Below are 9,894 nucleotides of genomic sequence, written 5' to 3' on the forward strand. Positions count from 1 at the left end.
GGGCTGCGGTGCGGTGTAAGCAGCCCCTTTTCCCGCGAAGTGATGGGAAGGGACACTGAGTCACATGGGCTCCGGACACTCCTTGTGTCCTCTCTTGGGGGTCCAGAGACAGAGACTCGGGGGAGTTGATGCAGCAGTTCCTAATGTCGTCAGATATCCCCCCACTCCGCTCCATCCGAGGCTGGACGCAATTGGAAGCATTTCATGTCGGCCCGGTGACGTCCAGAGGAAGTGAACGGACCAAATGGCTCTCTCTGGAGCACCGAGTGTCTCCCAGAAGCCGTGTCCTCCTGTTTCGAACTGACCAGAATTAGAGCTTTCTCCTGCCTCCTGAGGGCCTGAATTAGGGAGAGGCGAGCCAGGTGCCTAAGGCACAACATTTCAGGAGGGCCACACTCATAGGTGCCAACCCTGCATTTGCGTGGCCCTGAGAATCAGAACCTCCTTCAATTTTATTCCCTAGGTGCCTAGCTTGTTTTTTTAAAATAACACCCTTATTAAGGTTGGGTAGGTGGTTCACGCCTGTAATCCCAGCATTTTGGGAGGCCAAGGTGGACAGATCACTGATTTGTTTTTCTAAGACCACCAGAGCGAGCACAAAAGAACCAGCGGGTAGGCAAGTGTAGGAGCAAAACTCCAAGTTTATTTTGGTAACCTAAGGTGTGGGGAAGAAGTCTGTTGGCCTCCGGCAAAGAAGGCCGACAGAGTCCTCCCCTCGTGGGGCTCTCGGGCGGGGTTCCTGCATCCCGACTTCAGTGGGGCTGGAGGAAGACCGCGTGGCTCACTGGTGGAGAGCGGCTTTTCTAGGAGTGGGAGGGCAATAGGCGGGGCACGGGCGTGTCGGGGACGTTCCGCAGGTGCGACCAGGTAAATCTTGGTCTCTTTGGACTGACGTCACCTGGTGCATGCCCAGTTGGTCTGCACCTTCCCGGGTCACCGGCTGCATTTTCGCGTGCGTGGGAAAAGTTGGGAGAGGGGGATGAAGAACCCGGAAGTGCACCATCTTGCCTCCGTTCGTCCAAACAATCACGAGGTCAGGAGTTCCAGACCAGCCCCCCCAACGTGATGAAACCTCATCTCTACTAAAAATACAAAAATTAGCCGGGCATGGTGGCGCATGCCTGTAGAACCAGCTACTCAGGAGGCTGAGGCAGGATGATTGCCTCAGCCCAGGGAATTCCAGGCTGAAGTAAGCTAATGATAGTACCATTGTACTCCATCCTGGGCAAGACAGGGCAAGACTCCGTCTCAAAAAAAAAAAAAAAAAAAAAAAAAACCCAAAATATAAATAAATAAATATATATATATAAACACCTTTATTAAAATACAGTGCACATACCATAATATTCATCCTTTTAAAGCATACAGTCAGTGGTTCTTAGTATATTGATGAGGCTATCCAACTCTTACTACTATCTAACTCCAGAAGATTTTCATCACCCTAAAAGGAACTGTGATACCCATTAGCAATTATTCTCCATTTCCTCCTCCCCACAACCCCTGGGAACCATAGATGTATTTTCTGTCTCTGTGGATTTTCCTATTTTGGGGATTTCATGCAAAATGAACCATACAATATGTGGTCTTTTGTGACTGCTTCTTTTACTTAGCATAACGTTTTAAAGGTTCATTCATGATGGTTCCAGGCAGCATTTATCAGGCTTTATTTCTTTTTATGGCTGAATAATATTCATAATAATATGTATACATATATCCATTTTGTTTATTCATTCATCAATTGACAGACATTTGGGTTTTTTCCATCTTTTGTCTATTATAATGCTGTTATCAACATTCATGTTTGAATATATGTATAGATGTATGTTTTCTTGAACTTATGGATATATACCAATGGGTAGAATTGGTGAGTCATGTGGTATAACTCTATATTTAACTTTTTGAAGAACTGCCAAACTGTTTTGCAAAGCTGCTGTGCAAGTTTACATTCCCGCCAGCAATATACAGGCATACCTCAGAGATATTGTGAGGTAGGTTCCAAACCACCACAATAAAGTGAATACCACAATAACACAAATCACACAAAGTTTTAGCAGCCCCATGCATATAATAGTTATATACTATACTGCAGTGTATTAAGTGTACGTTATGTCTCAAAACTGTAGATACCTTAATCATAACACATGTTATCACTAAAAAAATGACGACAGTCATCTGAGCCTTCAGTGAGTCATAATCTTTTTGCTGGTGGAGTGGCCCACCTCAATGTTGATGAACCTGACTGATCAAGGTGGTGGTTGCTGAAGGCTGGAGTGGCTGTGGCAATTTGTTTAAGTTTGCTTTGTCAATTGATTCTTCCTTTTCTGAAAGATTTCTCCGTAGCATGTAGCGCCGCCATTTGATAGCATTTTATGCACAGTAGAACTTATTTCAAATTGGTATCAATCTTCTCAAACCTTGCCACTGCTTTATCAACTTAGTTTATGTTATATCCTAAATCTTTTGGTTTTTGTTTGTTTGTCTGTTTTGAGACAGAGTTTTGCTCTGTCAGCCAGGCTGGAGTGCAGTGGCAGAATCTTGGCTCACTGCAACCTCCGTCTCCTGGGCTCAAGCAATTCTCCTGCCTCAGCTTCCCGAGTAGCTGGGATTATAGGCATGTGCCACCACACCCGGCTAATTTTTGTATTTTTAGTAGAGACGGGGTTCCACCATGTTGGCCAGGCTGGTCTCGACCTCCTAACTTCAGGTTATCTGCCTGCCTCAGCCTCCCAAAGTGCTGGGATTACAGGTGTGAGCCACCACACCCAGCATGTTGTCATTTCAACAGTGTTCACAGCATCTTCCCCAGAGGGAGATTCCATCTCAAAAAACCACTTCTTTTGCTCATCCATAAGAAGTGACTCCTCATCTGTGAAAGTTTTGACATGAGATTGCAGCAATTCTGTCACATCTTCAGGTTCCATTTCTAATTCTAGTTCTGTTGCTATTTCCACCACATCTGCAGTTACTTCCTTCACTAAAGTCTTCCATGAGCATTGGAATCAATTTCTTCCAAACTCCTGTTATGTTGATATTTTGACCTCCTTCCGTGAATTGCAAATGTTCTTAATGGTGTCAAGAGTGGTGAGAATCTTTCTAGAAATTTGTCAATTTACTTTGCCCAGATCCACCAGAGGAATCACTATATCTGGCAGCTAATAGCCTTATGAAGTGTATTTTTTTATTATTATTTATTTATTTATTTTTTGAGATGGAGTCTCACTCTTGTCACCCAGGAAGGAGTGCAGTGGCACGACCTCGGCTCACTGCAACGTCCGCCTCCTGGGTCCAAGTGATTCTCCTTACTCAGTCTCCCAAGTAGCTGGGATTACAGGTGCCTGCGACCACGCCCAGCTGATATTTGTATTTTTAGTAGAGACAGGGTTTCCCCATGTTGGCCAGGCTGGTCTCAACCTGCATACCTCAGGTAATCCACCCGCCTCGGCCTCTCAAAGTGCTGGGATTACAGGCGTGAGCCACTGCGCCCGGCCGGAAGTGTATTTTTTAAATAAGACTCAAAAGTTGAATTTACTCCTTGATCCATGGGCTGTAGAATGGACGTTGTGCTAGCAGGCATGAAAACAGCATTCATCTCCTTGTACATCTCCATCAGAGCTCTTGGGTAATCAGGTGCATTGTCAATGAGCAGTAATATTTTGAAAGGCATCTTTTTTTTCTGAACAGTGAGTCTCAACAGTGGGCTTAAAATACTTAGTAAACTATGCTGTAAAGAGACATGCTGTCACCCAGGTTTGTTGGTTCCACTGAGAGAGCACAGGCAAAGTAGGTTTAGCATAATTCTTTTTTTTGTTCTCATTAAACTTTTTTAATGGGTCTCAAAATTCTGTGACGAATTTTTGGTCAAGCTGTTTTCATTAAAAAGTACTGATTTTAAAAACTAATAACTTAAAACTGCCACACGCAAAAAAGAAAACCGAAGTGGTCCACAAAACATTCTCCTTTCCTTCTGAAGGTTTTACAATGCATTGTTATCATTAACCAGTCTTTTACTACTAAACTTAAATGGCCAATTGAAACAAACAGTTCTGAGACCGTTCTTCCACCACTGATTAAGAGTGGGGTGGGAGGTATTAGGAATAATATTCATTTAGCCTTCTGAGCTTTTTGGGCAGACTTGGTGACCTTGCCAGCTCCAGCAGCCTTCTTGTCCACTGCTTTGATGACACCCACTGCAACTGTCTGCCTCATATCACGAACAGCAAAGCGACCCAAAGGTGGATAGTCTGAGAAGCTCTCAACACATATGGGCTTGCCAGAAACCATATCAACAATGGCAGCATCACCAGACTTCAAGAATTTAGGGCCATCTTCCAGGTTTTTACCAGAACGGCGATCAATCTTTTCCTTCAGCTCAGCAAACTTGCCTGCAATGTGAGCCGTGTGGCAATCCGATACAGGGGCATAGCCAGCACTTATTTGGCCTGGATGGTTCAGGATAATCACCTGAGCAGTGAAGCCAGCTGCTTCCATTGGTGGGTCGTTTTTGCTGTCACCAGCAACGTTGCCACGACGATCATCCTTGACAGACACATTCTTGACATTGAAGCCCACATTGTCCCCAGGAAGAGCTTCATTCAAAGCTTCATGGTGCATTTTGACAGATTTTACTTCAGTTGTAACGTTGACTGGAGCAAAGGCGACCACCATACCGGGTTTGAGAACACCAGTCTCCACTCAGCCAACAGGAACAGTACCAATACCACCAATGTTGTAGACATCCTGGAGAGGCAGGCGCAAGGGCTTGTCAGTTGGACGAGTTGGTGGCAGGATGCAGTCCAGAGCCTCAAGCAGCGTGGTTCCACTGGCATTGCCACCCTTACGGGTGACCTGCCATCCCTTGAACCAAGGCATGTTAGCACTTGGCTCCAGCATGTTGTCACCATTCCAACCAGAAATTGGCACAAATGCTACTGTGTCAAGGTTTTAGCCAATTTTCTTAATGTAAGTGCTGACTTCCTTAACAATTTCCTCATATCTCTGCTGGCTGTAGGGTGGCTCAGTGGAATCCATTTTGTTAACACCAACAATGAGTTGTTTCACACCCAGTGTGTAAGCCAGAAGAGCATGCTCTCGGGTCTGCCCATTCTTGGAGATACCAGCTTCAAATTCACCAACACCAGCAGCAACAATCAGGACAGCACAGTCAGCCTGAGATGTCCCTGTAATCATGTTTTTGATGAAGTCTCTGTGTCCTGGGGCGTCAATGATAGTCACATAATACTTGCTGGTCTCAAATTTCCACAAGGAGATATCAATGGTGATATCACGTTCCCACTCAGCTTTCAGTTTATCCAAGACCCAGGCATACTTGAAGGAGCCCTTTCCCATCTCAGCAGCCTCCTTCTCAAATTTTTCAATGGTTCTTTTGTCGATGCCACCGCATTTGTAGATCAGATGGCCAATAGCGTTGGACTTGCCCGAATCTACGTGTCCAGTGACGACAATGTTGATATAAGTCTTTTCCTTTCCCATTTTGGCTTTTAGGGGTAGTTTTCACGACACCTGTGTTCTGGCAGCAAACCCGTTGCGAAAAAGCTAGCATAATTCTTAAAGCCCTAAGATTTTCAGTATGGTAAATGAGCATTGATCTCAAAGTCACCAACTTGCATTGGCTCCTAACAACAGAGTCAGCCTATGCTTTGAAGCTTTGAAGCCAGGCATTGACTTCCTCTCTAGCTATGGAAGTCCTAGGTGGCATCTTCTTCCAATAGAAGGCTGTTTTATCTACATGGAAAATCTGTTTAGTGTAGCCACCTTCATCAATGACCTTAGCTAGATCTTCTGGATAACTTGGTGCAGCTTCTACGTCAGCACTTACTGCTTCACGTTGCACTTTTATGTTATAGAGATGGCTTCCTCCCTTAAACATCATGAACCACCTCTGCTAGCTTCCAACATTTCTTCTGTGATTTCCTCACTTCTCTCTTCCTGCATAGGATTGAAGAGAGTTGGGGCCTTGCTCTGGATTCGGCTTTGGCTGAAGGGAGTTCTGTGGCTGGTTTGATATATGCAGATCACTAAAATTTTCCCCACATCAGCAATAAGACTGTGTTATTTATCATTCATGTGTTTACTAAAGTAGCACTTTTAATCTCCTTCAAGAACTTTTTCTTTGCATTCACAACTTGGCAGGTTGTTTGGTGCAAGAGGCCTTGCTTATGGCATATCTTGGCTTTTGACATGTCTTCCTAACTTTAATCATGTTTCACTTTTGATTTAAAGTGCCAGGCATGCAACTCTTCTTTTATTTGCGGGTTTAAAAGTCATTATAGGGTTGGTTCTTCATTAACCTAATTCAAATATTGCTATGTTGTCTCAAAGAATTTGGGATAGGAAGAGAGATGGGGAAATGACTGCTCGCTGGAGCAGTCAGAACACACAGAAAATTTTTCCATTAATTTTGTCAACTTATACGAGTATAGTTTGTGGCACCCCAAAACAATTATAATAGTAACATCACAGATCACTATAACAGAGGTAATAATAATGAAAATGTTTGAAATATTGTGAGAATTACCAAAATGTAACATGGAGACAAGAAATGAGCACATGCTGTTGGAAAAATGGTCCCCAAATCCTGCTTGACACAGTTGCCACAAACCTTCAATATGTAAAATACACAATATCTGTGAATTGCAATAAAGCAAAATGCAATGAAATGAGGACTGTCTGTATAAGACAAACAGAAAATCATAAAAGCAGCAAGACATGTACAAGGGATCCTCAATAAACTCATGTATCTATGGCCAAGGGTGCTAAGTGGTATTCAAAGTGGGAAAGAGTAGTGTTGTCAAGAGATGACAGAGAAGGACTGTATTTCCACATGCAAGAGTAAAGTGAGACCCTGCTTCACACCATATTAAAAAAAACCCTCACAAGTAATGACCTAAATATAAAACTAAAATCATAAAATTCTTAGAAGAAAACGTAGAAGTAAATCTTCATAATTTTGGGTTTGGTAATAGGCTCTTAATATGATACCAAAATCTCTGGCAAAACAACAACCAAAAAGACAAAAAGAAACAAAAATCCATTGGGAGTATACTTCATTAAAATCTGAACTTTTGTGTATCAAAGGATATTATCAGGAAAGACAACCTACAGAGTGAAGGAAACTTTTTGCAAATCATATATCTGATAAATTCAGAATATAAAGAACTTCTACAACTCAACAAAAAATAGACAAACAATCCAATTAAAGTATAAGCGAAGGACTTGAATAGACATTTCTCCAACAAAGGTATACAAATGGCCAGTAAACACATGAAAAGATGATTCAAGTCATTATTTATTAGGGAAATGCAAATCAAAAACACAGTGAGATACCACATCACAGCTGCTAGGATGGCTATAATGTAGAAAAAAAAGCAACATAACAAATGTTGGTGAAAACATAGAGAAATTCGAACCCTCACACATTGTTGGTGGGAATGTAAAATTGCAGACACTGTGAAATGCATTTTGGCTATTCCTCAAAAAGCTAAACATAGGATGACCATAGAATTGTTGTGATAGCAATTCCATTCCTCGATAGATACAAAAACTGTTAAATGCAGGGAGTCACACAGATACATATATGCCAATAATCATTGGTACATTATTCACAAATCTCAAACGACCTGTGCATTTTTAATATTCAGCCAAAAAGAAGTGAAGTTCTGACTCATATTACAACGCTGGTGAAACTTGCCAACAAGGTTTTCAAGGGAAATAAAGCTGAGTGTAAAGGCCCATTGTGTAGGATTCCACTTATGTGAAGTACATGGGACAGACAAATCATAGAGACAGAAAGTAGATCAGAGGCTACCGGTGATGAAAGGAGAGGGGAATGGGAAGTTACTATACAATGAGTACCGTTTTTTTATTTGTTCTGTTGAAAAAGGTTTTGGAAATAAATAGCAGGAAAGGTTGTACAACATTGTCAATGTAATTAATGCTTCTGAACTGTACACTTAAGAATGGATAAAACAGCATATCTTATGTTGCACCTATTTGGCTACAGAAAAACAAAGTTAAAAAGTACAAAAAACTCTGTTATTAAGAGTCGGTTTCCCAAAGGGATGGGGATGCTGGTAGCAGAAGGGAAAGAAAGCTCATTAAATAAAAACAAAAGCAATGACCTCTTCAGGAGGGGGCTCAGCTAGTTTAGCCTTACCTTAGCACCATGATGGTCCACTTTATTCTGAAAAAGAAACAGGGGGCGTTGGGGAGAAGAGATGTGTACCTGCCTCAGCTACCTCCCTGCCCAGAATGCCAGCTCCGACTCTTGCATTCCACTAAGGCTGGGGATTAAATGAAAAGTGAGAATCTGGAAACCCCCAGATATGATGTTTGTCGTTGGAGCTGATTTTGTCTCGTTTTAGTAGCATGACCTCCTCCTCAAACTCGGGATGCAATTATGGTCACATCTCATTTGTTTGCAGTAATTGCTCAGCTCCAATACCAGATTAGCTTTTCCTTTTGAGGACTGGCTCCTCCTGAACTGTCCTGGAATCTACCACCGTTCAACTTACACGATTCAAAAGACCCAGGGAACTAGGCCAGTCCAGCTTCCAACCCCAAGCAGGCAGCAACTTGCTCAGTCCACGTTGTGAGCTCTCCTCGCTGCCACAAGGTGGTGACGTTGCGTCACAGATGGGCGCGCAGGCGCCAATGCGCTCAGGACCTGCTGTGTCATTCCTAAATGAAAGCTGCTCCCAGGATCTGAACTCACGAGACAAGGCAGCCTGTTCCCCGCTGGGGAGCTTAGGGACAAGAGGGCATCTCAGAGAGAGGGCACATTCTCACCTCTGAAGACAAGGAGAACAGCATCAATACATAGACCAATCAATGCCAGCTCTGCACCTGAGGATGGGGAAGGCCACTGTGAGTTACAGCAAAATGAACGAATGAATGAACCAGTAAGTATATGAGAGGGAAAGTCCCAACGACCCTCAGGAAGTGCAATCAACAGTTGCATTTGTTTTCGTTAGGAACATTCTAAACACAGGGGAAACCTTCCTTCCTTCTGCTCTGTTGTGTAGAGTGGGACATCAATGTTTCTGGTCTCTATCTGTAGAGACACCAGAAATCAAGGTATAGAGTTTGGAGTTTGGAAAGGGGCCTTGGGAAGGTCACAGTGGCAGGTGACTGCCAAATGAGGTGGCAGAAGCCAGCAAGCTCTAGAAAAAAAGACAATCGGCCCAAACTGTTCACCAGCACCGCCCCCCATTGGCTCTGGTTCCAAGACTTTCCATTTTCTAGGTATTTCCTTGTCCTTAAACCATTTTCCTTTCATTGAACTTTTTCTGTGGAGCCATGCACCCTTTATCCGGTTTCCCACAATGGTGGCATCTCACAAAGGACGGTCTGGTATTCCAACGGCCTGTTGCATTCCGCGGGACGCAGATTTCCTTCACAGGCACCCCTTGGGTTGCCTTTTTATAGCCACACCCACCCGCCTCCCTAACTCCTGGGCACCGCTAAGGAGTCCTGCATTTCTCTCCTCTGTTCTTTGGAGAAATTGATCATCCATCTGTGATCTCTGGGATTGGTTTCTCTCACCAGCGTAACTCCCCGGGAGATCTAGCAGGCTGATGGGTGCGGTGTACCAGTGGCTCATTCATTTTGTCGCACCGCAGACTCTCATTCTGTAACCTGGATATCTGCCAGGGATGGGGAGGGGAGGCACAGGGCAGGGGCGTCCCTCCTCCCCGCACAGCATCAGCATCCCAGCACTCCAATTTTTTTTTTTTTTTTTTGAGGTGAGTCTCACTGCACTCCAGGCTGAAGTGTAATGGCACCATCTCGGCTCACTGCAACCTCCGCCTCCTGGGTTCAAGCAATTCTCCTGCCTCGGTCTCCCGAGTAGCTGGGGCTACAGGCGCCTGCCACCAT

At 43.8% G+C, this 9,894-nt stretch overlaps 1 pseudogene across 1 annotated transcript; it reads right to left on the reverse strand.

The window, feature by feature from the left end:
* Positions 1 to 3,807: 3,807 nt before the first annotated feature.
* Positions 3,808 to 5,548, reverse strand: LOC105507092 (annotated as a pseudogene). Its single transcript, XR_001001035.1, has one exon. The product of XR_001001035.1 is annotated as an elongation factor 1-alpha 1-like (transcript).
* Between the last annotated feature and the right edge of the window lie 4,346 nt (positions 5,549 to 9,894).

This window comes from Colobus angolensis, unplaced genomic scaffold (genome assembly GCF_000951035.1).
Source record: "Colobus angolensis palliatus isolate OR3802 unplaced genomic scaffold, Cang.pa_1.0 Scaffold144, whole genome shotgun sequence".
NCBI lineage: Eukaryota > Metazoa > Chordata > Mammalia > Primates > Cercopithecidae > Colobus > Colobus angolensis.